The 22,592-nt window shown below is 48.3% G+C and overlaps 2 pseudogenes; one reads left to right on the top strand and one right to left on the bottom strand.

The window, feature by feature from the left end:
• Positions 1-235: 235 nt before the first annotated feature.
• Positions 236-411, bottom strand: LOC121440488 (annotated as a pseudogene).
• A 19,326-nt stretch (positions 412-19,737) lies between these two features.
• On the top strand, positions 19,738-19,912 carry LOC121440504 (annotated as a pseudogene).
• Positions 19,913-22,592: the final 2,680 nt, after the last annotated feature.

The raw sequence follows: 22,592 nt of genomic DNA, 5'->3' as shown, positions 1-22,592 counted from the left end.
GAAGGGGCTTAATAACACCACTTGCCTCTGGCAGCACGGAGAGCTTGAACTTGGCTTTACGTAGGGCCTCCATCCGATGTTCCTTATTCTGAGGCATGATTCAGGTGGACGTGATGGCCTGGACAGTGAGACCCCTGGCCGTGGTGACCTGAGGCTTCCCTAGGGCACAGCGAATACCTGTCTGGGGCCTAGATTGGAGGCGACATTGAGGTCAGAGCTCGAAGAGCCTTCAGAAGATTGTCTCCAAGGTCCCTTCGGGGAGCCCATACAGGCAACAGGGTGAGGTCACTCCGAACGAGTGTGCTGTTGGCAAGCATTGCACACCAGGCCCCAGTGAGAAGCTGCTGGCAACCGTTGCACAGCGGGCCCCTCTGAGAAAGGGGACCTCCCGTGCAGCTTAGTTGGCTGCAGATTTACCTTATCTTTTAAGACACAGTCTCTCAGTGAACATGAAACTCACTGATTTTGTCAGGCGGAGTGGCCAGAGAGCTTTGCGGATGGATCCAGCACTCTGTCCTCCACGCCAGACATGCCGGCTCCAGGGTTTAAGAGTATTGCTGTGCCTGGATTTTCCGTGGGCGCTGGTGATCTGAACTCAGGTTCTCAGGTTTGCATGGGAAAACCTAACCCACTGAGCCATGATCCTTGCCCATCTTTAATTTTATGGTCAGTAACATTAGTGTTAGAAATGAATGACATCTGCGGTGCCATTTTATCCCACGTACACATGTGCATGGATGGTGTGCAGCCTCGCCATACTGCTACCTTCTCCCTGCTCTCAGATGCTAAAACTCACAAACCTCTTCACAGCCTGGCCTATCCTACTTTCTGCTCCCTGGGTTTCATTGTGTTTGTTTGTTTGGTTGGTTGGTTTTCATTATGAGATAAAAGGGAACATGTGACACTTGGCGTGGCTCTCTTGCTGTTCTGTGGTGTCCCGTTGCATCCATTTGCCTGTGGATGACAGGCTTTCCTTTGCTTGTCCCTCATGCGAATGTGCCATGTCATGTATGTGTTAAATACTGTATTCTGTATGTAACACAGCATTTTCTTCATGCCGTATTCGTTGATGGCCACCCAGGATACTTCCTTGAGCTTTTCAATGTCTCCTCTAACTATAAGGCAGCGTGTCTTTGTTGGTTTATGTTGTCAGCGTGGCTGGACTGACAGACGTCTAGAGTAGAATTAGGGAAGCTCACTTCTGGTGTGTCTGTTCTAGAACCATTGTCAGAGAGGACGGATTTCCAGGAGAGTAACAGGGGAAGGTCTCTCCCTGGGTGTGGATTTTCCATGCAGTAGTCTGGGAGCCCAGGCAGAATTAAAGAAGAGAAAGCCTGCCAGGGCAGCCTAACTCCATCCTTCCTGAGCAAGAGCATGTAGTACCGTCACCATCACTCATGGCCACAAGACTCCAGAGCCTCCAGCCATCTAATGGAGATGCACAGCAGCTACAGTCCAGGGAGCTTCCAGGCCTGGATTGCAGCTACATCATTTGTTCTCCTTGAGCCGAGGCTTCCAGCTTGTCAGTTTAGCTGATACTGAATTATCCCACTGTCTGGCATGCAGAAAGCCATTTGTGGACAATCCAGCACCCAATTGGGTAAGGCATTCAAAGAATTCCAGCCACCCCGTGAATGTGTGTGTGTGTCTGTGTGTGTGTCTGTGTGTATGTCTGTGTCTGTGTGTGTGTACATTTCTCTATTGGTTCTATTCACCTAGACAGCCCTGACTTATACCGGATTCTCTCTTATGCGTGTGTTAGGATGAGGGGTTTAAGTTTAATTGGCCATGTTCATTAGGTGAAGCAAAGGGGGCTTCTGATTGCTGGACTTTGGTAGTCAACCTCAGGAAGAGGAAGTGACCACATGAGTGAATGGACCTTGGTGGCTAGCTTTAGGAATGTCATCTAACAGTCTTCAGCAAGGCAGAGGGAATGGGAGAGAAGGGCAAAGCCTGCCAGAGCCATGCACACCAATTTCAAGCTAGCCAGAGTCCCTTCAGCCATCCACGTTGGTGCCAGGACTAGAGAGAGCAAACTCGACATGGCACCTTTTGAGAGTCCTAAAACCCGTGGATTGCAACCTGAGGGCTGCAGACCCTCGGGGGTGGGGTGTCAAATGATCCTCTCACAGGGGTCGCCCGAGGCCATCGGAAAATGTAGATATTTCCATTTCTGTTCATAACAGTAGCAAAATTAGAGTTATGCAGTAGCAATGAAAACGACGTTTTGGTTGGGGTCACCACAACACGAGGGACTGTATTAAAGGGTTGCAGCATTAGGAAGGTTGAGAACCACTGCTTTACACTCTCAAAGCCCACCTCCAGTGACACACCTCTGCCCACAAGGCCACCCTTCCTGAGCCTCCCCAAAAGCAACACCAACTCGGGAACAAGAATTGAAATATCTGAGACTATGGAGGTGCATCCCCTTCTGACTACCATAGCCCTAATGCGGCTGAAGGCATTGCAGCCATGAATCAAGCCTCACGATAAGGGCCCTTATGGGGGGACACGCCCTGGAAAGCCTCCTCGAATCTAATACATGGGCCCTGTTGGTCCCTGCTTCATGCATGCATCTATGTGCTGGACAGCCTCCCTCGTGAGCACACATTCTCCTGGTCTGCCTCATGCAGGCACGCCTCTGAGGCATCTCTCGGGCATGGCTCACGCATGAGCTTGCTGTGCTCACCTTTATGCCTGCTAAGCCCGCCACTCACGTGGGCATGTGCTAGGCCCCACCTGCTGGAACACCCTCTCCCAGCCAATCATAGAGATGCAATCTTGGGGAGGAGAGGGACTGGTTCCATATGTCCTCTTTCTGAGGAGAAAGGCACTGGGGTGATAATGGCTAGGTGGGTGATCGGATATTGGGGGATGCTGTGCTGAGGTTTTGCGGGTAATGAGAGAAATGAAAAACCGGTCAGACTGATCTAATTGCTTTCCACCACGCTGTTTAGGCTAGGCTAAAACATTTCATATGTGACAAGGGCCATCTAGTAGGAGACAGTAGCACATGGGAGAGCATTGCCTTAGGATAGCCTAGAACTGGCCAATTAAAAATATGTCCAAAGTATGCTTCATCTACATACCCCAAGGACAGATAGGAACCGGCCAACCAAGGACATACGTATGTCCATACTTCATTTGTGTAATGATACGCTTATTGAATATCGCACCCTTTTGTCTCGATCCGTAGACTGGGTTAGGGTCCAGGAGGGACCCCTGAGAGATTCTACCTGAGGTCTGACTGTTCGCTTTCAGAAGCTTCTGGACAGAATTGGGGAGGGAGAGGATAGGGAGCCACCTGTGGAATTTATACCTTTGACTTGGAGTGTCTTTGGGCATATCCCACCTTGGAGGAAGGATGGTCTTCCCCCGGAATTCCAGGAAGCCTTGGGAGTCTGGTCGTCTTAATTTGTCTTGTGATTGTTCTCGTTCGCTTCCTTTGTGGGATATTTCCCTATCTTCCCAGACCCGGAACTAGCATAACCAACAACATGGGAACGACTTGCTCTGCTCCTTTGGATTTAACCCTTGCACACTGGCAGGACATGCAGGACACCGCGAACAACAATAGCTAGCATGACTGTGAAGTAGCGTAAGTGGGTAACATTTTGCTCTGTTGAATGGCCTACTTTCAATGTTGGCTGGCCGGCAGAGGGGTAGAGGAAATAGATTGTCGTCCCCAAACTGGTCACCCAGACCAGGTTCTTTACATTGTGACTTAGCAGGGATTGATAGATCCGGTGGAGAGTCCCTGTCCTTGGGTTAAACAGAGTCAGGCTTACCTGTTGATGCCAGACTTTGGTCTCCTTCCTGCCTTTAGTTTCCTTCCTCTCTAAAATCCAATGGTGGCTGGTGGCTGTTTGGAGAGGCTAAGGAGATGAGGCCTTGCTGAGGGAAGGAAGTATGTCGCTGGGGTGTGTGTAAGGGGGGGGTGGCCTTCAGGTTTCAAAAGCCTCCTTTTTCACTTGACTTCCTGGGTTGCAGTTTGAGATGGGAGCCCTCAGCTCCAGCTTCCAGCGGGAGGTGCCCTGTGTGCCAACTGCATTCCCTGCCATTATGGACCCTACCACTCTGGAAGCATAAACCCCTAATAAACTCTTTCCTCTCTGTTGTTGCCTTGGTTATGGATTGTATCACAGCAATAGAAGCCCTAACTAAGACAGCCTGATAGAAGACCTGAAGGGCTGGTGTGGGAGTCCCCTCTGTGTGCTGTGATTACCATTAATGAATAAAGAAACTGCTTTGGACCTATGGCAGGGCAGAACTTAGCTAGGTGGGGAAAACTGAACTGAATGCTGGGAGAAAGAAGGGTGGAGTCAAAAAGATGCCATGGAGCCACCACCAGAGACAGAAGCTGGGAACTTTACCTGATAAGCCACAGCCACATGGCAATACACAGATTAATACAAATGGGTTAAATCGAGATGTAAGAGTCAGCCAATAAGAAGCTAGAGCTAATGGGCCAAGCAGTGATTTAATTAATACAGTTTCTGTGTGATTGTTTTGGGTCTAGGCAGGAAGAACTAGCGGCCCCCTTCCTACTACAAAGGTTCGGTCCCACGCATGGGTGCTATGTCAGCAAACCTAACTGTATCCTCTGGAAGGTGGCCTTTATCTGCATGAGACCCTCATGTCTATAAAAATAGAAATAAGCATCTGAGGTTACTCTTGTTGGATCAGGGTGGTGAAGGTGACTGACCATTAAGGGACTCCACGGTGAGGCTCCAGCCGTGGCAATCAGAGACTACCTTCCTCTACAGCCCTTGGGGAGCAGAGTGTGCATCGTGAGACGTGCCTGATGGCCATCCGTCAGGCATGCATGCAAGCCTGGATAGGCCACCGTACTCATCAGACCATGCTGTACCTGCCTCGCGTGTGAGCACGCCCTTCCAGCCAAAAAGGGGTGCATGTCCATCGGAAAGGCTGGGACTAACTATCTGTGGCTGGTTTCTGAAGGGAAGGAAGCTCTCGAAGGTGTGGTTGGGTTAGGATCACCTAGTGAATAACTGGGTGAAAGGGCATCTTCTGGCGAGGTTTTAGGCAAGTAATGCTTGAACCACAGCCCCTGGGGTTGGATGGTGGGGATCCCGGGGAGGCTTGCTCAAGAGGGCCTGTGATGCGATGTGCCTGTGTCTGGCCTTAGCCTCGAACTGGACTAGACACCTCTGGAGCATCAGAGGCGAGGTTTGAGAAATAGAGGGCCTGGGAGGTCTTAGCCGGACAGGGTGTTAGAGGAGGGACGTGCGGTATCCAACAGCTGGCCCCTGTGTACTATTCGGGGGCAGGATGAACACCTGAGACCTCTGAGATACAGCCACGGGCCATCAGCAACCAGAGCACCATTTGGAGAGAAAAGCACAGTGGACCTCTCAGGCATGCTCAACTGCTGTGCCCCAGGGTAAACGCCTGTCTCTGACTGATAGATCAGCCCAGCCCTGGAGTCTCGCCTGACCTCTCCCTGTAAGTGCTTATGTTTCATGTCCCGAGAGCAGCCCATGGGACCCACTGGCCCCCATGGCACATATACGCCCCTTCCGGTGGCATCCAATCAGAGACAGACACATACACAGGAAGATGGGCTTAACTGGCTGTGACCACGGCCCAATGAAATGAGGCCGTGGGCCATGCCTCAAGGGGAGGGCGTGACTGGTCAAGCTAGGCGTGCTGAACCCCTTGGCGCATGCGCATCATGTTGGCCCGCCCCTGCGCGTGCGACAAGGGGTATCAGGCCAGCCAATCAGAGAGTGTTATATTGCGAGGTGGGGCCAGACTAAACGTGGCCAACCTCTGAGTGGAGGGAAGCTGTCTAGCGGAGCCGAGGCACGTAGGTGAGTGGCGGGGTTTTTTGTTTCTTTGTTTTGGGGGTTTCGGGGTACCGTGCCAGTGCTCCTGGGGTGGTTTAGAGGGATCAGGAAGACGAAAGCTCTTGACGCAGGACAGAGGGACCACAGAGCGAGAGGGGTCAGGGTGGCCTGTGAGGTGACTTTGGGAGCCTCACTTCCACTTCAAGCTGCAAGAGGCACCAGAGGCAAGAATGAAAAGAGGTGATGAAGGCAGCTGAGCCCTAGAACACTGGGTGGGGCAGAGTCAGGGGCCTGAGAGAGGCGGTAGGGACTCTCCACATCTGCTGTTTTGTGTTCCTTTCCTTCCTGGGGTCTGTGGGTCCTGACAGGACAACTGGGTCCTCCTGCGATGCTTCCACTGGCAAGAGTTCGACAGGCTCACCGGTCTGAAAGGGAACTCTGGGCACTTTAATCAAGCACATAGGCAACTGTAGGGCCCGAGTCGGGAATGGGCGACTGATGGACAGCGTCACACCTGTGCGAGGGCCTGCAGGCAGCCTCAGGAGTGCCAGAGGTGGGGCCTCTGTCTGACAGGGGCGGGAAAGGAGCCTCTCAGAGGGGCATTCTCAAGTGTGGTCACCGAGGTGAGTGGACAGGGTAAATAGCAGACTCGATCGCGAGCCCAGGTCAGCAGGGATGCACAGCCCTTTGGGGGAGGAGAGCGGGATCTTGAGGAGGAAGGGCGCAGGTTTATCTGTGAGGTGAAGTTTGAAAGACCCACTTTTGCCTGGTAGTGAAATAGGACGCTGAAGGCAGTAGAGGAAGGGGTTCTGAGGGTGGCAGGTTTGAAGAGAGCTGGGTGTGGCAGTGAGGTACAGAAGGGGAAGTAGTGACTGTCCATGTTTTCCTCCTTGTGTCCAGCTGGAGTCCTCAAGGGACATCTGGGGCCCACTGACATGCACCCAAGGGCCTTGCCTCGACAGAAATGCCTGTCTGCAGGGGGTGGGGCAGGACTGGGCCCCTTCTGCATCCAACGTCTGGGCAACTTCTGCATCCAGATCTCACAAGTGCCATTTCAGGCCACTTAATCCTGGGCGTGTATGCCTTTGCAGCCCGTCAGAGAGATGTGCATTGGGAGGTGGGGCCTAGATAGGCACAGCCACTCGCTGAGGAGAAGGAGGCTCCCAGGGTGGGAGAATACCTGCATGGATGATTTGCCATTGAGTAACTCTGTTATGAGTCTCCCCAGTTGTGATAGGGATCCGAGAGGAACCTTACTTAGCTCATGCACCAGGACAGTGGGATCTCAAAGAGGCAGGACCGAGGGAAACCTGTGGGGTGATCTCAGGAGCTTTGCTTCTAAATGGGACTGAGCAAGGCCCCAGAGTGCAAGGTTGGGGAGGGGTCAAGAGGGCTACAGGGATTGGGCAGGCTGAGTGGGACAGCTTATGAGCTGGGAGACGTGGCCCAGGTGACTGAGTAGGCCCTCAATGCGTTGGCGTTCCCAACCAGACACGGGCATTTGGTGCCTTGTTTGGCAGGCGGGAGGCAGTGTGTAGTGATGAGGCAAGCTGGCCTGCTTTTCCTCCCGCCCGGCTCCCGCATGGCTAGCTTTACACCCGAAATAACAACACACAAATCGTATTCATTTAAACACAGCCTGTCCCATTAGTTCCAGCCTCTTATTGGCTCATTCTCACTTCTTGATTAACCCATTTCTAATAATCTGTGTAGCACTACGAGGTGGTGGCTTACCGGGAAGATTCTAACCTACGTCCATCTCGGGCCGGAGCTTCATGGCATCTGCCTGACTCTGCTTTCTTTCTCCCAGCATTCTGTTCTGTCTACTCCACCCACCTAAGGGCTGGCCTATCAGAAGGCCAAGGCAGTTTCTTTATTAACCAATGAAAGTAACATATAGACAGATGACCCTCCTACACCGGCAGTGCCCAGGATTTTCCTACCCAAGGGTCGGGAACACAGCAGAGGACCAATCTTGAGAGGTAGTGGGTCTGAGAGCTCCACGTTCAGATAGAGATATGGTGCAGAACTGAACTGTGGTGACATCCTCTTGCCTTCTCCTTGCTGCAGTACAAGTGCCAGGGCATCTGGCCACATCCTGTGGAGTCCAAGTCCCTGTTCCCATTGCCATCCTGTAATTCCTCCTGGTATCTGTAGTGGCCGGAGTCCTGTCTAGCCCAAGAAGATTCTAGCCATGTCAAGCGGGGAGAAGAAAGCCCGTGAGAGTGCTGGCACGTGTCCAAGGCTGAATCCGAATCCCACGTGGGATGACACCAAGAACCCAGATGCAGTCACCCCAGGTAAAAAACAAAACCAGAAACAATAACAACAACAACAACAAGCCAGATAGGCCTTGTAGGGCTCTGTCCACCTGGGTAACGTCCTAAAGTCTTTTGGTGGGTGGGAAAGCCCCTGAGAGTTCTGAAACGCATCCGAGGCAGGTCTGATTCTCATGTCAGATGACACCCGGAACCCCGATTCAATCACTCCAGGTTTGAAGAAACAAGATGGGCTGCCATATGGCTGTGTCCACCACAGGGGACATCCTAAAATCTCTTGGTGGGTGGGAAAGTTCCTGACAGTGCTGGCACACATCCAAGGCTCATGCATATCACATTGCATGACACCAAGACCCCAGATTTCATCACCCAAGGTTAAAAAAAAATCAAACAACAACAACAAAAACAGAAGGGCCCTGTAGGGCTGTGTCCACCCCGGGGGACATCCTAAAATCTCTTGGTGGGTGGAGCACTGAGTGGATTATGTGCATGAACTTTTATTGGAATAGCAGGAGGTTTCAGATGCTAATAACTCTTGTTCAAGCTTCTTGGGGCCTTTAGGTTCCCCCACCTGAAATTTCTGCCACACAGGAAACCTGCCACATGCCTAGTCAACATGCCTCTCCGGGAGCACATGGGTCACAGTGACTCTCTGGAAGGCCTGTACAGGTGCCTGGACCAACTGGTCTGAGAGTCAAGCCTAAAGTGGTGTGTGTGTTGTGTGTATCTCTGTGTCTCTGTGTGTCTGTGTGTCTGTGTGTGATGTATATGTGATATGTATGTGTGTGTCTGTGTATCTGTATGTCTGTGTCTCTGTGTGTGATGTATATGTGACATGTATGTGTGTGTGTTCATGATTTCACGGATGACTATTGAAAAAGTGTAAGGAACAGATGCTGGCTATGGAATCTAGAAACACTATAATGACACTGCTTTCCGTGGGGGATGATGAGAACAGCACACTTTGTTTCAAAATAGTTTTCCTCTTTCGTTTTAAAACACCAGGAAGAGAAGTCATTGATGTCAGTGGTGAGGACGGTACTTCCTCTGGAACAGAAGGGCAAGAGGCCAGGTGATACGTTTTCATGTTTTCACGAAATAAATTTAGAAAAGTCTGGCTGGAGAGAGGGCTCAGTGGAAGAGTGCTTAAGGTGCAAACACAGCAGCCTGAGTTCAGGCCCTCAGCACCCACAGATAAAGCCATGCGTGGCCACACCCAGCCTTTAAGCCCAGAAGTGAGGGCTGAGGAGGCATGGCAGAACCTGGGGGATATTCCGGGTCCTTGCTGATTGCCAGACTAACAGAATAAACGGAGATAGTAAGTAAGTAAGTAAATGCAGCAACTAAGGCGCATGCACCACGTGGATGTACTTGGGTGCATTGAGCTGAAGGATCTCAAAGCAGCATCCTACAGTAGATCAGATGTTCAATGTGGTAAGGAATGAAAATCTCATGCCTCCAACAAAGTACGGATCCTGTCATAGAGCCTGTCTGACAGGAATAAGGTGGCCTGTTCTTGAAATGTGAATTGTATGTAGGCTGTGTGGCACCCTCCACTTCTTCCACTCACTACAAAAATGACCTTTTATGTACATCGAAGTAAAAAGGTAATTTCTTTGCAGGAAGAAAATACAGAATTTATTTGAAGAATTTGAAGGTACATTCTAGGAGATATCAGGAATTTGAGAAAATTGTTTCAACCAAAGAAGTGCAAGGCGAGGGAGCTATCGCTTGGCAGACAAGAGAGTGTGTTTACTGCCTTGTTCTCAAACAGTGTCAAATAGTATTTATTAGATTACCAACTCTCTACTTCACGTTAATTGCCAATATTGAGAACATGGCACCTGTGGTGTGGATGCTGTTATTTACTAACAGTGGGATCTTTGAAAATTAGATGTAATTATCTGTCTTCAAGGTTTTGATTCGCACAAGTGATATGTCTGTTTCTAATATCACATTTGAAGCCAGCCGGTGGTGGCACATGCCTTTAATTCCAGCACTTGGGAGGCAGAGGGAGGCAGATCTCGGTGAATTCGAGGCCAGCCTGGTCTACAAGAGCTAGTTCCATGACAGGCACCAAAGCTACACAGAGAAATCCTGTCTCTAAAAACAATCCAAACAAAATACCACATATTACTTTACTTGTTTGTATTTCAGTCCAGCTCTCTGTCTCCTCTCTCTCTCTCTTTCTCTCTCTCTCTCACTCTCTCTCCCTGTGTGTTTGTGCGTATGTGCGTGTGTGTTGTGTGTGTGTGAGTAGGGGTGGTGGCCAGCCTCCCTTAAATACCTGACCACTGTTTAGTGTGTAAAGAATGGTACATGCAGTGGGGAGCTGAAGTCAGCACTGGGACCATTGTATGCGCAGACTGAGTCCTGCTTTAAATGTCTCTGTCAGAAGTCAGTCACACAAACAGTTAAAAAAAACATTGCAATCCGAGAACGTTCTAGGAGCTCTGTAGAGGTTTCTGACAGAGAATCGATTCTGGAAACTTCAGGAATCAGGATAGGGAGGTAGCTGAGTGGGAGAGCACTCGCCTTCTATGCTTAAGGCTCTGGGTTCCATCCCCAGTACCACAGACTTATCGATCAGTGTGGTTCCCCCGTTAGAATATTCAGGGTGTCTACCCTGTCAAATTTGCCTAAAAGCTCCAATGGCTACAATAGTTACAGTATTTTCATCTGACTGTGCAATAATCTCGGAGCCTTTGGAGATCTTTGTAAACGGACTACTGTTGTGTTTTGCACAAAGCGGCCCAACAGTCCCTCAGAATGTGTCCTTGAACTGGAGCATAAATATGTACATTGATTGAATTTTACCTTTTAATGATGCCCCATGAGGAAATTGCACAGCGATTTGAAACCCTTTCTTGCCAGTTTTGCTAAGTTCCCTTCACTGTATTTTGTCTGTAAGATATAGACACTGAAGTCCAGCTCTCCAATCTCACCTCAAGGTCATAACCACTGAAATTCTTGACTGAAAGAAAGGAGGCAGATATTCTTGCCATTGACAGATTGTTTCCCTCTATTAATAGCAAGTGGTTTTCTAAGTAGAAAACTAAAGCTGGCGGAACTTTACAGTAATGGTTTCAAGAATGTGTTTCGATACAGAACCCAATAAGAACTTTCTTCAGGGCAACAGCGAAAGATTCACAGCGATCATCATGGAGTCTTCTGAAACCTTGGAGCTGAAATTTGAGGATATTCTAAAAATCCAGGGCGAGCAAAGGTACGGTTGTTGCTTCTTGGTGCTGTTATCCCGGACGCTTTGACATTTGGTTAGTAAGCACGATAGCTAGAGGTTGAGGAATAGCCGTGACCCCCACGGGCCAGAAGCTCAGTAGGAGAACGTGTTCGGCTTGGCATTTCTGTATAGGGTAGACTTCTTTAGTCATGTTATAGCCTCACATCATCACCGAAGTCAGCTGCGTTTCCTAGCCATGAATTACGATGACCGTTTTTTATTTTTGTTGTTGTTGTTTTTTTTTGTTTGTTTGTTTGGTTGGTTTTTTCGAGACAGAGTTTCTCTGTGGTTTTTTTTTGGAGCCTGTCCTGGAACTAGCTCTTGTAGACCAGGCTGGTCTCAAACTCAGAGATCCACCTGCCTCTGCCTCCCAAGTGCTGGGATTAAAGGTGTGCGCCACCACCGCCCGGCTATGATGACCGTTTTGACACATTGCTGTTGAGTCAGTGGAACAGTATGCATCACGTGAACGTGCTGGGCACCTGGAGCTTGAAATCCTCAAAGCATTCATCCCACAGTCGGTCGAGCCTCTGTTCGGTGCCATAGAAATGAAAATCCCATGCCTCCAAAGCCTTATAGCTATCAGGAGCAGTGTTCACTGTGCTACTGTACCGAGATCCACACTGGCACAGCGTGAGGAAGAGCAAGCAGGTAGGCCACCGCAGAATTCTCTGATGGGAGCGGATGTGCATGCTCCTTGGACCTGTTCTTCAGAAAGAGAGAACTAACCACAAGTTGTGTCTGTCAGACAGACGAATATTTGTGGAATGATAGTAAAACAATAGTTCTTCCTGAGCTTTCTGGCACAAAGGCGTGGGAAGGTACTTCTCTCTCAGCAGGGAGGAGCAAATGCTGTGATGTAAAATGAAATAATCCAGTCAGCTTCCTTTTCCCTGTCTGCATAGTTTAGAGGCCATTTCCACATCCTCCACCAATAGCGTTAGTGAGGGCAAGTCAGTCGTGCTTCAAATGTACTTTCTTCCTATTGGGATGGAGTATGGCACTATTCCTTGCTATATCATTCACAGGCAGAAACTTTATCAAGAATATTCTCTTCAGATGAAGACTTTGAAAAGAAAGTTATCCGAGGATGCAGCTGAAGTCAAGAAACGTGCAAAAAAACTCGCTGTGAGTGTCAAGCAGCTTAGCTTTCAAGGAATCCATTGTGTCAGCATCAGAAGTAGCAGGGCTTCCTGCAGCAAGTCTGGAGGGAAGGGACGAGACAAGAACTTAGGGAGGCAAGCAGGGTGGTGGATGTGGTGACAAGAGACTGGCCACTGACCGTTTCCCCCTGGTTTGTTCCTTTTCCCACAGAGAGATGACAAGGTCAGTGATGGTTAGCAGCCATCATGGGGGGGGGGTAGCAGGTGAGCAGGCACTGCCTGGAGAGTGCAGGAGAAGGTATGGGATTGTATCTTAAGAGGGAGCCCTTTCTGATCCACCCAAGAAGTGCAGACACCAGGAGCAGGAGGCCCACCAGAGCCTTCTGACACAGTGACGAGGGAGGCAGAGTGAGAGCAGTCCCTGTGGCTGCGGCAGAGCAGGTGGAGGCTTAGCCTTCAGTGCTTGGAGTTCAGACCAGCCCACTCCCAGAGGTGAAGAAGGCAAGGCTTCAATCCGTGATAGCCATGGGATGACTGACTCTCCTTTAACCTGGAGATTTGAGTGAGGTTTTTATGAGTTTTGGGGCACAAATAAATGCCTGACACCGGACAGTGCCATCTTTGAGGGAATCTTCCTTCCTGGTGTAGGATGGAGCTGCCCTCCTGGAGATTCTGACTTCCAAAGTGGGGAGGCTGAGGCTGGGATGTGGAGGGAGATGGAGGCGACCCCCCCCCCCTCCGTCCAGTCAAGTGGGCAGGAGTATGGCCCCTGCATTCTGCATTCCCACCAGTTGGAACGCAGTCACGGTTCAGTCCCTTGCTAGTCACGCTCACTGGGGAAAATAATTTACCTCTGTGTCTCAGATTGCTAGGTGTGAGAGGAGAGATACTTAAGGTCCCCATCTCATGGAATTGGTTTCAAAAGACTCTTAGATGTGCATTCTTATATTGGTCCAGGACAGTATCCGACGTAAGTCTTACAGAATCCTTGCCTGTTAAGCAGGCCAGCTGTGGACTCTACTCTTACTGGCAAGAACAAAAGGGAGTGGGTTCCTATGTAGGGAGTGAGAGACACTGGGGCCATCTCAGGGTAATTTCTGTAAACACAGAGGGTTCACCAGCTATGACAGTCTCTAATGGATGGGTTTTCAAGTCTTCAGAAACTAACAGCAATGTTTTAGATACTGTTACGTAGGAAAACGTTCCATTAAATGAATGAGTTCTCATCACTATGGTAATATTTTAGTATTAGATAACTTGTGTGAAGTGGTCATCGTGCTTGAAAAATTGCTAGTGATTTCCTTGTATATGTTTTGCATAAATATGATACAGAGTCACGTTTTTGTAATATTTCTGAGTTTCCCTGTATTGTTCTTACATCTTTTACTGTCTGTGTCTCAGAATATCTTCAAGGAGCAGCAAAAATTTATTCATCAGTCTCTGGGTATTCAGAAGAAGAGAATGGAAGAATTTAAAGATCTGTGTGAACAGTACTTGGAGGTCTGTTGTACATTCTGAAAGCAACCCACACACAGGGACATTGAATACTCTGGCGTTCCTTCCATGCTTTGGCTTATTCCTTCGGAAAGTTACCTGTAAACATCTTCCTGTCAACAGAGGTTTCTGTCCCGCCTGGTCCCGCAGTCATTCAGTCCCAAAGAAGCACACAGAGGCCTACATTTTATTTATAAACTGGTTGGCCTATTGGCTCAGTCTTCTCATTAACTCTCATATCTTACATCTCAACCCACAATTCTTGTCTGTGTTAGCCACATGGCTTGGGACCTTTTATCAGCGAGGCATTCTCATCTTGTTTCCTTTTGGACTGGGTCACAACTGAAGACTTGACACTTTCCTCTTCCTGGAATTCTTCTGTTTTCTTGGCCCCGCCTCTACTTCCTGCCTGGCTACTGGCCAGTCAGAGTTTTACTGAAACAGTGCAAGACCATTGTACCAGAGCATCTTCCAGCATTTTCCTCATGGTGTCATGGTTCCATGTAAACCTAAGTACAAAATGAGTTTTTACTTTTAGAGTTCACATACGGTGGGTAGAGTCCTTTGAAGCAGGAATTGCTGCCTTGGTGATTTCATCCAGAGTTGTTCGTATTGTACAGGGCATTGATGCCTTTCAGACCGTCTGTTCTTGCTTCACAGTGCATTTTCCCTTGGGTGTGTGTGTGCACTGAGGCACACGCACGTGTACGTTCCTCTGGGTGTGTGTGTGTGAAGGTCAGAAGCCAGCCGTGGGTATCTTCAGTCACTCTCCTTCATATCATTCAGGATGGCTCACTGAACCAGCAACTCGCTTGCCCCTGTGGCTGGGCTGGCTGTTCACCAGGTCACAGGGGTGGCGTGCCCAAGGGAAGAGGTCTTGCGAAATTTTATAAGCTCCCCCCCCACAGCATTTCACACAAGCATTTAAATGTGGCATGTGCTATTTCACACACTACTGAAGGCACTGTGGGGGTGGAAACCATGAGTTTTAATTTCATGGTATTCAGTGGTACACGACAAGCTACTCCAGCTCCCAAAGAAATGAGTGGCAGTCAATGAGCTCATGCCTCATGCTCTCTGTTTTCATTGGGATTCATTCTTGATTTGCGGGGAGAGGGATCCATGCTAGGTAGGCAAAGCACCCTTCCCCCGAACCCTCCGCCCCCCCCCCCCCCCCGCTAATGCCACAAGGTTGAACTTTCAGCAGTGGGTTGTGGAGTGGTAACGTCTGTGTCTCTTTGGTGGGTGACGGATCTCCATGTTGCACATGCTGTATGCTTGTTTTGGAATAATGAAACCATGTCTTTTCACCACATCTACTCCCTTTTAAATATTGCTGTTCGCATTTGTAAACAAAATGACCGGGGCTGATTTCTGCCCATGTCTCTTTCACTTTAGAAACTTGTAATACTGAGGGATTCTCGGGGAGAATCCCCCATTGAAGAGCTGAGACGTCTAATAGCCACCTTGGAAACAAAACTTCTGATGCTGAATGTAAGTACTGAGCCTTTCAGGGTAAACTGGGGCTTGACGAGCACTGTTTATTTTAATATGTCCGTTTAATATGTCCTTGTGCTTCACAGCGCCAGCAAGAGAATGCTGCTGGTCAACTGTCTCTCCTGGATCTGTTATTCTCATAATACTCTGAAGAAATGAAAGTCGATACGAGGGGAGCGACTCTCTCATGGAAATTCTCTGGGAGAAGGTGCTTGTGGTTTGCGGCTTCAGCGACTACATCTTCTTGTGTTCTCCTGTTCCTAAAGATACCCCTTTCTGCTAAAACCCAAGTAAACCGAAGGATTTGTGTGACAGCAGTCCAGAGATGTCTATAGCATCCTCCAGCCCACGGGTCGTAATGGCAAGTTTTTCTTGGTAGCGTCGTAATTAATGGTTAGCAGTGCATTGGGGTCGATACAGTGGGGTCTTGTACCTCAGTATCACTTGACCAAATTAGAAGGCACAAGAGTGGTCCATCCTTGTCATCTTCAGAGAAATAGTTAAAGGAGGCACACTCTTGCCATTGTATACTGCTGTTACATTTGTTCAGTCATGGAGCCTATGGGAATGACGATAACCCTGCAAAGGGAATGCGTCCTGTAGACTTGAAAAGACTGTGCCCCAGAAGTAGTGAAATTGGTAGAATTCATTAGAACTCCTGAAGAAAAAAAGATGTAAGTATTGTGACGAGTATGTGAAAATGTCACTTCCCGACAAAATTTATAAGGTCTTTCAATGCAATGTGGTCTGCTACCTGATGTCAACTGCCTGTCACATTAAGAGTTGATCCTTAGTATGCCTATAGCTCACTTCCTCGTGGTTTATGTATTTCCTCCTTTGTATGGATAGCGGTAACTGAGAATGTTTTGTGATTCAAATTTATTGTGCATGTAGTATGTGAACATCAGTGATAGACAAGGTCTTCTGTACACTTAAGACTCTTATCCTGTGGTGTCCTTCATATATGTGTGTGTGTGTGTATACATACATACATATATATACATATATATATACACATATATATATATATACATACATACATACTCCATGGGAAATCATTACTTGGAAACATTTGGTTTAATAAATATGGAATTGTTTCAGACTTGCTGGTATGAGTCATGTAATTGCACTCCCTTCCCAACGTTTCATGCCCTTTTAAACAAAAATGGTCCCATGCTAACTCATGTTTCTGCATGGGGCCTCTCCTCGTCCTGACCACTTGTCTCATTGTGTCCTGTGATGCAGAAGCATTAAAAACAAGTGTGTGTTCGGCATCTCTCATTTTCTACAAGCAGAATTCATTTCTCCACAGTCAATGAGAGAACTTCCCCTCTGGCCAGAATCATGGTACTTCCTAAACTGTGAATCATCTAGGGGAACTTCCCCCTTTGTTCAAAATATCTGTGATCGTATGGACCTTCAGTAATGCTTCCAGCACTGAATATCTCCTACTTGAGATATTCTATCAGTAGGAGATGAAAAATACATTTCCCTATCATTGAATCTTGTATTATTCGAGTGTGTACTCCTGCGTGTATGAGAGAGAGACAGAGAAACAGAAAGAGACAGAGAGGGATGGAGAGAGGGAAAGAGAGAGAATATTTTGGTATGTGGTACATGTGTAAATGTGTTCCTATGTGTAGCACGTGTGTGTGAATACACGTGTATGGAGTATGCAGGTTTATGCATAAATCTTTTAGTATGCAGTACATGTGTAAATGTGTTCCTATGTGTAGCACATGTGTGTGTGAATACACGTGTATGGAGTATGCAGGTTTATGCATAAATCTTTTAGTATGCACTACATGTGTAGATGTGTTCCTATGTGTAGCACATGTGTGTGTGAATAGACGTGTATGGAGTATGCAGGTTTATGCATAAATCCTTTAGTATGCAGTACATGTGTAAATGTGTTCCTATGTGTAGCACATGTGTGTGTGAATACACGTGTATGGAGTATGCAGGTTTATGCATAAAACTTTTAGTATGCAGTACATGTGTAAATGTTCATATGTGTGGCACACCTGTGTGTGAGTGCATGTATGCATCTCTGCATGTTTTCAGATGTGTGTAAATCATTTGGTATGTGCTTCATATATATGTGTTCTATGTGTAGACACACTTGTTTTTGAATGCATGTGTCCACCTCTGTGTATGTTTGCAAGTGTAAATCTTTTGATATGTGGTTCATATATATGTGTTCATATGTGTAGCACACATGTGTGGATATGTGTGTGAGAGAGTGTGCAGATCTTTTGGTATGTGGTACGTATGTTTATGTGATCATAGGTGTAAGTGGAGACTTCACGTTCATTTCCTGGCCAACCAGACCCAAATAGTCACAACAAAAACTTTATTAATTACAACACAGTTTTGCCGACGGCCCAGGCATATTCCTAGCTATGTCTTACATCCTAAATTAACCCATTTCTACTCATCTGTGTATCACCACGAGGCTGTGGCTTACCGGTAAGTTTCCGGTGTCTGTCTTTTTTGGCAGGTGCATGGCATCTGCCTGACTCTGCCGTCTTTCTCCCTGCATTCATTTTAAATTTCCCACCTAACTTTGTACTGCCCTGCCATTGACCAAAGAAGCTTCTTTATTAACCAACGGTAGTAAAACCTATTCATAGCATACAGAGGGGAATCCCACAACACATGTGTGTAGAACTCATGTGCGTGAATGCATGTGCACGCATGCGTGCGTGTGTTCACAACTGCATGTGCATATGCTGGCAGATATGATTTTGCATGTAGAAGCCATACATACTCCAGGCACCCACCTAACTTATTTTGACACAGGGTAACGCTGTGACCGTGGGGCTCATTGATTGGTCTAGAGCGTTAGGCCATTGAGTGCCAGGATTCTACCCTGTCTCTCTTCTTCAGTGCTGGTGTTATAGACACTCACCGTTGGCCTTAGATGTGGTATGTGTACGTATCTGTGCATGTGTATGTATGTGTATATGTATGTATGTGCAAATATGTTCGTTCAGGTTCCCAAGGAGGGTGTCAGACCCCACAGAGGGGGAGTTATCAGTCACCTGACAGGGTTCCTGGGATTTGAACTCGGGTCTTCTGGAAGAGCAACAAGTGCTCTTAAACACCGAGCCGTCTCTACATCACCTTGTGCTGAGGTTTTCAAAGGTTCTGGAGATCTGAACACATCTGGGCTATTTGGTATCTCTGGTCCTGGTTGTAGGAGCCTGATATGGCCTGGTCCAACAGATAGTGAAGATCACCAGGCTATTAATCACCTCCAATCCCCAGCCTTCTGGATGGAAGAACAGGTCTCACATCTTTTCCGTTGAGAAGACATTACTGCATGCTTAACGTTCCTGGTTTCCCAGGAGATCTGTGGGCACAAGGATCTTCCTGCTCCCCACAGACTGGGACACTGTGATTGGAGCTGAGATGTGACCCAGGAGACAGACCCACATTTGCAAAGTGTAGATGCCACACAGTGAAATAATGAGAACTGTCACAGAATGTGTTCTGTATGCATCATCAGTGTGGACAAGGAACGGATAAAATTTCTGAGTTCAAAGCCTATGAAACGAATATGTACGTGGAACTGGGGAGATGGCTCAGCAGGTAAAATGCTTGCTGAATTAGCATGAAGACCTGAGTTCAGATCCCCAGAACCATTGAAAACCTCGGCACAGGGTGCTGTAGAGACAGCTCGGTGTTTAAGAGCACTTGTTGCTCTTCCAGAAGACCGGAGTTCAAATCCCAGGAACCCTGTCAGGTGTCCCAAGACTGACTGATAACTCCCCCACTGGGGGGTCAGACACCCTCCACGGGAACCTGAACGAACACATTTGCACATACATACATGGACACATACACACACGCACAGTTACACACACATACCACATCTCAGGCTAACGGTGAGTGTCTGTAACACCAGCACTTGAGAGAAAAATTTGTGAGATGTAGCATCTGAGAGCAGGGAGAAGGAAGCAGTATGGCGAGGCTGCACACCATCCATGCACATGTGTACGTGGGATGAAATGGCACCACAGATGTCATTCATTTCTAACACTAATGTTACTGACCATAAAATTAATGATGGGCAAGGATCATGGCTCAGTGGGTTAGGTTTTCCCATGCAAACCTGAGAACCTGAGTTCAGATCACCAGCGCCCACGGAAAATCCAGGCACAGCAATACTCTTAAACCCTAGAGCCGGCATGTCTGGCGTGGAGGACAGATTGCTGGATCCATCCGCAAAGCTCTCTGGCCACTCCGCCTGACAAAATCAGTGAGTTTCATGTTCACTGAGAGACTGTGTCTTAAAAGATAAGGTAAATCTGCAGCCAACTAAGCTGCACGGGAGGTCCCCTTTCTCAGCGGGGCGCGCTGTGCAACGGTTGCCAGCAGCTTCTCACTGGGGCCTGGTGTGCAATGCTTGCCAACAGCACACTCGTTCGGATGACCTCACCCTGTTGCCTGTATGGGCTCCCCGAAGGGACCTTGGAGACAATCTTCTGAAGGCTCTTCGAGCTCTGACCTCAATGTCGCCTCCAATCTAGGCCCCAGACAGGTATTCGCTGTGCCCTAGGGAAGCCTCAGGTCACCACGGCCAGGGGTCTCACTGTCCAGGCCATCACGTCCACCTGAATCATGCCTCAGAATAAGGAACATCGGATGGAGGCCCTAAGTAAAGCCAAGTTCAAGCTCTCCGTGCTGCCAGAGGCAAGTGGTGTTATTAAGCCCCTTCCTCCCACTTTCTTGCCCTGGTCGTCCTCACTGAGTTCTACTTTGTCTGTCTCTCTCAAAGAGGTGAGGCTTCACTAAACTGAATGTAGATTGATCTGAAGGACACAGTCGCTGAGAAGTGACTCGTTCCTGATGGCCGAGGGGTCAGCTGCATCACCAATCCTGGTCCCACGGGCATTGGCGGGCCCCGCACTCCTCGGGGCTTCTACTGTGGTGCTACCCTCTACCCTACTAAATCATGTTCAGTAATAAATATCACATCCTGTCTGGGAAAAGAGGGGTTACAGATGATACGCAGTGTCAGCCTTTGCCCTACACAGTCACACACACGGCAGGGGTGAGGGTGAAACACAAGAGGAGGAAGGGAATACTAGGGAGGGAGAGGAGGGATGGAGGGAGGGAAGAGGGAGAGAAGAGGGAGGGAAGAGGGATGGAGGGAGGGAAGAGGGATGGAGGGATGGAGGGATGTATGTGGTAGTAAAGTCAATGGGCTAGTAAGATGGCTGAACAGGCACGTTCCACCAGGCCTGATGAGTTGGGTCCAATCTCCAGGTCCGACAACTTCAGGACTCACTCCCAAGGTCTATCCTCTGTCCTATCTGTGTACGTGTGCGTGTGCGTGCACACACACACACGTAACATTTTTGTAAAAAAGAAAAAAATCCATCAGGTTGGCCTTCAAAGGAAGACTAGAATTCACCATGAAAATTTGGGACAAAGAGTGGTAGGCAGAGCCACAGGACGGGAAGGACAGGAGAATGTGATCCTCCTTCCTCTCTCCCCTCCCAGAAGGCTTTTGTTCTCCATCATAGATTCATTTCTGTAATCTACACAAAGAATAGGCTTAGCTCACAAACTCCGGGTAAAAGGTCAAGCAATTTCAAGTGTGCTGAACAGGGCTGGAGAGATGGCTCCATGGTTGAGAGCTCCAGCTGTGGTTCCAGAAGACTGGGATTCAGCTAGCCACCGCCGACTTTGGGTAGCTCACAACCCCCTGTAACTCAAGCCCTAGGGGAACTGAGCCTAAAGTCTGACCTTCCTGGTACCGACACACACTGGGAATATGCTCGCAAAGACTCAACAAGGAAGATAAATGTCAAATGTACTGAACACAGATTCTCGGGATTCCTTCAAAAGATACAGCACAGGACAAGAGTAAGAGAATGACACAAGAGTCAGACAAACACACATGCACGCACACGCAGAACTACGTGAGTAAAATTAAACTCTAAAGAGAACACTAGAAAATGCTCGTGGAAACACCCACCGAAAATACTGAAACTGTAAGTGCCTATGCACACACTCACAGATAAAATATTTTTGACCAAAGGGAAGGGCAGGGATCTTCCAGCCAGTGTTGAATAATGCCAGAAATGAGTCTGGATGTCTTTGGGAAAAGCCAGAGCCCCACTGCAAGCTCTAAGCCAACACGTGAAGATCTGGCTCTGCCTCGGGAACCGTGTTAACAGTCTAGCGCATCTGAGCACGAAACTACAGAGTTGTGCTCTACTGAACGTCTGAGTGAGCAGGTGGGGCTGGTTTTCCATTTGCAATGCAGTTGGCTCTGTGACCTCATGAATGGATGAAAGCAAGCACGGAAAGGCGGATCCCACCGTTATTTATTTCTTCCTGAAATAAGCAAGGTAACATTCACTTTGGGCAGGTGACAGAGAACCAAAGCAGCCTGTCGTAGAATCAAATGACATTGGCTTCCTGAATGTAACTGGCCCTGCTGGGGAGAATGTCAGGGTCAGGAGGGTCCACACTTAAATGTTGCTACTCACAGAACTGTTGGGGTTCACTTCATGGTCAACAGAGTCTCAGTCTTATTTCTAACCGACAAAGTAAAGAGAAAGGAGCTGCACTGACTACTACTAACACCCTCTGGGCACGGCTATTGCTCCCTGTGCCTCCTCCAGGTGAGCTTCAGAAGGTTTCTTCACAGCTGTAAGGACCAGGGACTGAAGGTACGTTTCAACTACCGACACATCCTGCTCTTGCTGTGGGAAAACGGAGAGTTAGGGGATCATTGTTCCATCTCTGCCCTTAGGAAGCCATTCCGAGGCACACAGCATCACAGACCCACGACTTACACTTTCCATGATAACTCTGTCCTGCGCCTTGGAGATTTGTTTCTTCACTTCACTTTCTTCGCCACCAATGAGAGTTTTGCCATGTTCATGCAAGTCCTTGGCTTTCTGAAACAAACAAACGAACAAATCTCCACTCGAGTCTGGCTTGACACCTCACCTCATGTAATTTTAAAAGAACCGACTTTGCATAGCCAAAGGATGCTTGTTAGGAATTCAGAGTAAGAACAGTGGCTACTTCAGCACATCTAAAGCGTTACTCCACTTCAGGAAACCTTCCAGTCCCCCATTTTAAGGTGGTATCATTGTGGGACAAGAAGAGCAAAGGGACTTATCAGGAAAATGGGTGGAGATAT

Source organism: Microtus oregoni, unplaced genomic scaffold (assembly GCF_018167655.1).
Source record: "Microtus oregoni isolate MIOR12 unplaced genomic scaffold, Mior012 000067F_ref0000223, whole genome shotgun sequence".
Taxonomy (NCBI): domain Eukaryota; kingdom Metazoa; phylum Chordata; class Mammalia; order Rodentia; family Cricetidae; genus Microtus; species Microtus oregoni.
This window is presented reverse-complemented; position numbering and strand designations above follow the sequence as displayed.